Genomic DNA, 5,998 nt, shown 5'->3' with positions numbered 1-5,998 from the left:
GCTAGCAATTTGAACCCGGGCAGCCTGCCTCTAGAGTGCCCAATACTACATAGAATTGCACAGTCAAGGGCAGCTCACCAGCCAACCCAAATGTCATCTCTGCAAGTGTCTGCTCATGTGTGCGTGTGTATTATGACTTTCTTTCCCCTTCAAATTGCTGCCGGTCTTTTTTTCTTTCTCTGCATATAGTGTCTTAATATATGGAGCATTTTCCCCCTGTGGCAGCTGGTATAGGGCTATTCTCATAACTTTTTTAGTTGCACTGGAGGCTGACTGCTCAGATCGGTGGAGGGACTCCCAAGGGATTCCAAGTAAATTTTCTCATAGCAAGTAGCCTGTGTTTAACGCAGATGCTCTCAAATGTACTCTTCAGAATTTGCCATTTTTTTCCTCTCTCTCTCTCTTTCTCCCTTTCTGTGGCACATATTAGGACTACTCACCAAGTGTTTCCAGTTGGCTGCCTCCTGGATACACTGTAGGACTGCATTCTCTGACTTCCTGTGACTCTGTGGGGTCATGTGACTGAGTCCAGCCAATGAGGTGCAGCATAGGTTGGTGGTCCAACACCCTCTAGAACGCTGTGGCTCCACAAGTGTAAGCCACGTACGCAATTTTAAATGTTCCTGTAGCAGCATTAAAAAAAAAGTAAGAGAAACAGGTTAAGTGAAGTTTCACAAGCGATTTGCTTTAACCTAAGACACTCAAAACAGATTCAGCATGTACTCGACATAGATTTATTGAGATATTTTTGCAATCTTTTGTTATTTCTACAAAGTCTTTGAGCTTTGGTGCGTATTTTAGACTTAGAACCGTCTCAATTCACATGGGTGCCATTTCACGTTCCCAAAGCTGCCTGTGGCTGGCTGGTGGCTGTCGTAGTGGAACTCTTTCCCTCCGCCACGGTGACGGGCCATGCTTCTCATGGTGGCTGCTTCACTCCGAATCAGGCACTGAGGACTTGCGGAGCAGAGCCCGCACTTGCCCCGAGAGGAACCTGAAATCCAAGTGTGGATTAAACTTTTGTTGTTATAGACCACTGAAACCCTGCAATATTTGCAATATTGCAGCCTAAATAGCCCGTCCTGCCAATTCTTCCTTCTTTCCTCAAAATAGGGTCACACCCTTAAATTTTTCCTCACCTCCTTTTGTATCTAGATATCTCTCTACTTAGTATGCATTCGTAGCCCCCACGGCATCTTTTCTCCTAGTTAGAATGCGTTTTATGCGCGGACCGTTTATTGAACCTGCTGTCCCACTGCTGTGAATTTAGAGTTATTTGCAATTATGCACTGTAACCAGCAACGCTGTCCTCGTCATCCTTCCGGTTAAGACTTAGGGGACAATCATGAGTTTTTTTTTTTTTTTTTAACACAAAGTTCTCGAAGTCAAGTAGCTAGGGTAGAGAGCACAGCACTTTTTATAGCGTTTAATAATTGCTTGTGGTTATTTCCCTGGGAAGTATTAGCGGGTTCTCTACTGCCTGCCGTATGGCACAGAGTATTTTAACTTTACTTTATTGTGGTTAAACACTTCTCTGTGAGTTGGAGAACTGTATTTATTATTTTGCTAATTGCTTGTTCATATCAATTCTCCTTTTTTCCTGTGTTGTTCATTTTTTTTTATTGATTTGTAATTCTTCTGCCTGTATGCACGCTATTAACCTTTTGTTACCATAAATACTCCCTTTGTTCCTTCCTTGTTTTTCTCCACATTTGAGAGTTTATAAAAATAGAAAAAATATGACTTTAGGTGCTTTTTTGATTTATTTTTTATTTTTATTTTTTAGTGCGCTTTAAAACATAATTGCCTTGAAATCTGGTAAATGTTGTTCTTTAGAAGCAAACGAAATAAAGCATTACTGAACATTTAGTTAATCATTACATATCTGCCAGCCTCTTGAAAAGCCACCTATAAAACCCTCCTTGATCACAGAACAAGACACATGTAATAAATAGTAAACCTCTGAGTTGTGTCTACGTAAATAAATCCCCTCTCCACGTTGTGTATCTAAGTTGTGTAACGTCTAATATTTCTACGACTTTAGATGAACCGTCCTAAGCACATCCTTTGGTTTGTTAACACCCAAATCACTTTTGCCAAAATTTATATGAAAAAGATGAGAGTTGAATCTCCTTTCCCACTTTTCCCATTTTGGTCCAGTGACTCATCACGAATTCTTCCTAAAGGATTCCTCTTGGTTATAATCTGCTCGGTGGTCCCTGTTATCGTTCTGTGATTGCAACACCCTCGCGTTGTTCCCGGAAAAGTGTGCTGTGAACTACAGGCTCATATGCTATTTCTCAGCCCTTGTATGTCATTCTTAACACACACAAGACGATTTGCATTCATTTGTAATCATTGTTCTTTGCAAAATACTGGTAAGAGGGTTATTATAATAACCACCATTTTGCCCAGAGGGAAACTGAGACCCAGAAAGGTTAAGTGACTTACCCAAAGGCATACTGTGAATTGAAGGCAGAGCCAGGATTATAGGCGAGGATCCTTAGAGGTTGTCTGTTGTTCAGAACACTCAGCAACAGGGCCTCTTGGCTGTGTTTCCTTTCTTCCACGTGTCACATTTTATTATTCCTTCACCAGATGAACAATTCTTTACGAACACATGACATGCTTATAATACAGGGTTGGAATAATAATCTCTCTTATTCCATTTGGTCTTTCTCTTTTTACATGTATTATTTCAGGAACCTGGAGGTAGGTGGGAAATGGAGAAATCATTCAAGATTTTTCCATGCAACAACCGAATGGAATCGTTGAAGAATCCAGAAGTTCAGCTTATCCCCTCCAGTTTATTTTCCATTCAACCTTTTTTTTTTTTTTTTTTTTTTCACCACTCCAGGTAAGAGCAACACTATAAAAGTTTCAAAAACAGCACACGGTTAGTGGACAAAGATTTTTCAGCTTCAAGTCTCATGGAATAGAACTCTTTGCAATGTCCTGCTAAAGTGTAGATTTAGTACTGTTTTCAACACAAGATTCTGGGAACAGGTAGGGGATTCTTCACTTGGGTGTGCTTCTGAGAATCAGTATTGTATTCATAAAGAACAGCAGGCTGTAACTTAGAAATGACCATCTTCCACTCCCCCAGAGCCAGCTGTCTATTTCAAAGAAAATTTGTGTTTGTCTTATTTGGAATACTGTTTGGGACTAGTTTTTCCACAGTTGGAAAGATAATGCTTCTGGCTTCTCTTTCTAGATAAATTATGAGAAAATGTGATTTTAAAAGGCATCTTTGGAAAGCACCTGAAGAATGTAAACAAAATTGTTGTCCAACTTAATTTAGGCCCCTAATTTAGAACATACATTTTGGTTTTTGCCTCCAAATGGTTTTTCAGTAACTCTCTGCCCCAAGAAGTTATCAATTATTAGCCACCCTCAGGAAGCAAGCCATGTATTCCAGGGTAATCCGATTAAGAGGGAAACTCAATCCGATTTACCTTAGAAGTAAGTTTTCCTTTTCAAACTTTCAGGAATAACACTTAAATACATATTTATCTAATTCTGTGGTTCTATATGAAGAATGTCGGGTCACAGTGCTTCCTGAAGAGGCTACTCGAACCTACCCTTCCTTTCTCCTTCTTCCACAGTGCTCCTCCTGTATCAGGAAAAATTAGGTAAGAGGAAAAACTCACCCCCTTTTAGGCAAGTTTAGGCTTTAGGTTTCAGAGAATAATAAAGCAGAGTATCAGTCAATCGAACCAAAGGTGGTTTTTATACAAAAGTATAACTACCTTCTCTCGTGCTGTCACCCCATCTCCTCTCTGCCTTTCTACCCACCACCTCCAGTTTGGGGTGGCCACACCCCCTCTCGACTCTTGGAGGCAGGGAGGCTGAGAGATGCTGTTCCCAGTGGGCTTCCTGGATTCTGGGGTGCGGGGTGGGGGGTTGGGGGTGGGGCAAGTGGCTCAGATAACACTCCTGCTTCTCCTCTGCCATTTCTAGTCTCTCAGAGGGGTGCCTGCAGCTGTGTGCAGGGGAGGCTCTGACACTGGGCCTCACTCACCCTGCCCTGGGGCAGCAGCAACCCATGGGTCCTGGCTCAAGGGAGACTTGGGATTGCAGTTTTTGCACACTCATTATTTTATCTATCATTGATCTATCATCTATCTATCTATCTATCTATCTAGCAGCATAGCTTGGGCCTTGCACAATCCCTTCTGGGATGTGAGTTAGACTTTTAAAGAAGGAAGATGGGGGCTGTGGCAGGCAGGGTTGGAGGTGGGGACGGTGGGGCCACGAAGTGCTGGGCCAGATGCCTTCTCACTCAGGATACAGTTAAAGTACAGGTCATTGCCTGCCGGGTCCTCAACTGACCCTTGGTCTCCCAAAGGGTCATAGTCTCATCTTCAAAAAGAAGGAAGAAAAAGAGGGAAACCTCGAAAAGCACAGCGCGTGCAAACACAACTTCAGAGGTAAATAGTTAGGGTACCATGTCTAGCAATCGTGGGTTTGTTTAATTGAAATTTTTGAGTTTGGGGATGTCATGATTGGTGCAGGATTTTGGCAGCCCAAGGCCCACAAAAGACCGAAACTCCTGAATCATCCCATTAAAACCAGATATCTGGCCACATTTGTTGATGTTAGTTTGGCAAACATTTTTTTTTTTTTTAAATTCATGTTTTCAAGTTAAAAGCTCACTTAATCCTAATATAAGCTTCCCCATCCTTCTGTTTTTTCTCTATCTGTTCCTTGGAGAGATTAAAAAGAAAAAAAACCCATACTGACGCTAAATAAAAACCAGAAAGAGCATCCTTATGCCATTTATTTCTCTGAGATTGAACAGAAGTTATTTTTTTTTCTTAGAGAACTTTTGATTAAAAAAAAACCACTTCAAAAGGTACTTTGCATTATATGTATATCTTCCGTGAAAAAAAAAAAAAAAGAGCCCACATCTAGTGATTTTCTTATCTTGTCCTCATCTGGTAAGATCTGTGCTAAAATATCTTTCAAAAAAGAAAGAAAAAAACCAAAAAGAAAAAAAAAAAAGAAAGCCCTTTGTGAACAGCAGAAATGTCTTCTTCAGTGTGGGCCATTCCTTTCTCTGGGATGGAGGGGGGAAGGGGGCTTTCTGGGCCAGGCCGGCCCCGCGACCTTCGGACTCCGGGGCCCCTGTGGGCCCCCCGACTTCAGCGCCCACCCCATTCATTCTGCTCGACCTGGGAGCCCGGGTTCAGCGCCCCCCCGCCGGAGTTCACCCTTGGACCCCGCTATTGTCCTTCTCGTCTGACCTCTGCTACTCTAAGTTCCAACAAGGTGATCTGGAAAAAACACCACTGGCTCCCTGGCGGGCTCCCGGACTCGTCTTTTCGCGCTGCCGGCGGCGGCTCTTTCCTCCCGGGGACCACCAAGCGCTCAGCTTTGCACGGCCAATTTATGGCGCTGTCAGGGGCTCGGGCGCCGCGCCCATTGTGCGGGGCGCCGGGCCTGACCCCGCCGGCAGCTCCGGGGAGCCCGATTGTTCCCTCATTAGGGCGGCCGGGAGCGGCGGAAAGGCTGGCGGCCCTTTCCCACAATCGGCGACAATGTGCGGCCGCAGACGTGTCACTTTCGCAGGCGAGGAGAAATGGAGAGGATGTGCCTCGGAGTGGGCTCCGGGAACGAGGCATTCCCACGCCGGGGCGGGGGATCCCACACCCCCAGGCCCCCCAAACCCCTCACGGCTGCTGGGCCTTTGACGGCGGTTGGGTGGGGGGCGGTCAAATGCCCGTAGGAAGTGTGCTGGGGGAAGCGGCGAGAAAGCCTTCCAAAGAACTAAATCAAGAGTTACAAAGAACCAAAAGACAGTCGGTGAACCTGGGCACAGTGGGTCTTTGTGCACAGGGGCAAGGATTGCCCAGATGTAAACAGAAGGCTGAACCCTGCCCCGCCGGGGTAGGGGGGTGGGGGGGGTGGGGCGGGGGGCTGGGCCGGTGGCCACGGGGAGGAAGGCAGAAGCGGTGCCGCGCAGTGAACCAGTCGCTAGGAGATGAGGTCTTCTTGC

At 44.9% G+C, this 5,998-nt stretch overlaps 1 long non-coding RNA gene across 1 annotated transcript; it reads right to left on the bottom strand.

Annotated features, from left to right (window-relative positions):
* Nucleotides 1-780: 780 nt before the first annotated feature.
* On the bottom strand, nucleotides 781-5,425 carry LOC131486226 (uncharacterized). The gene is made up of 3 exons (XR_009249250.1): nucleotides 5,247-5,425; nucleotides 2,452-2,706; nucleotides 781-994 (listed from the first exon to the last, which is right to left on the bottom strand). It is a non-coding gene; the product is annotated as an uncharacterized LOC131486226 (long non-coding RNA).
* Between the last annotated feature and the right edge of the window lie 573 nt (nucleotides 5,426-5,998).

The sequence above is a fragment of the Neofelis nebulosa genome, chromosome 9 (genome assembly GCF_028018385.1).
Source record: "Neofelis nebulosa isolate mNeoNeb1 chromosome 9, mNeoNeb1.pri, whole genome shotgun sequence".
Classification (NCBI taxonomy): Eukaryota; Metazoa; Chordata; class Mammalia; order Carnivora; family Felidae; genus Neofelis; species Neofelis nebulosa.
This window is presented reverse-complemented; position numbering and strand designations above follow the sequence as displayed.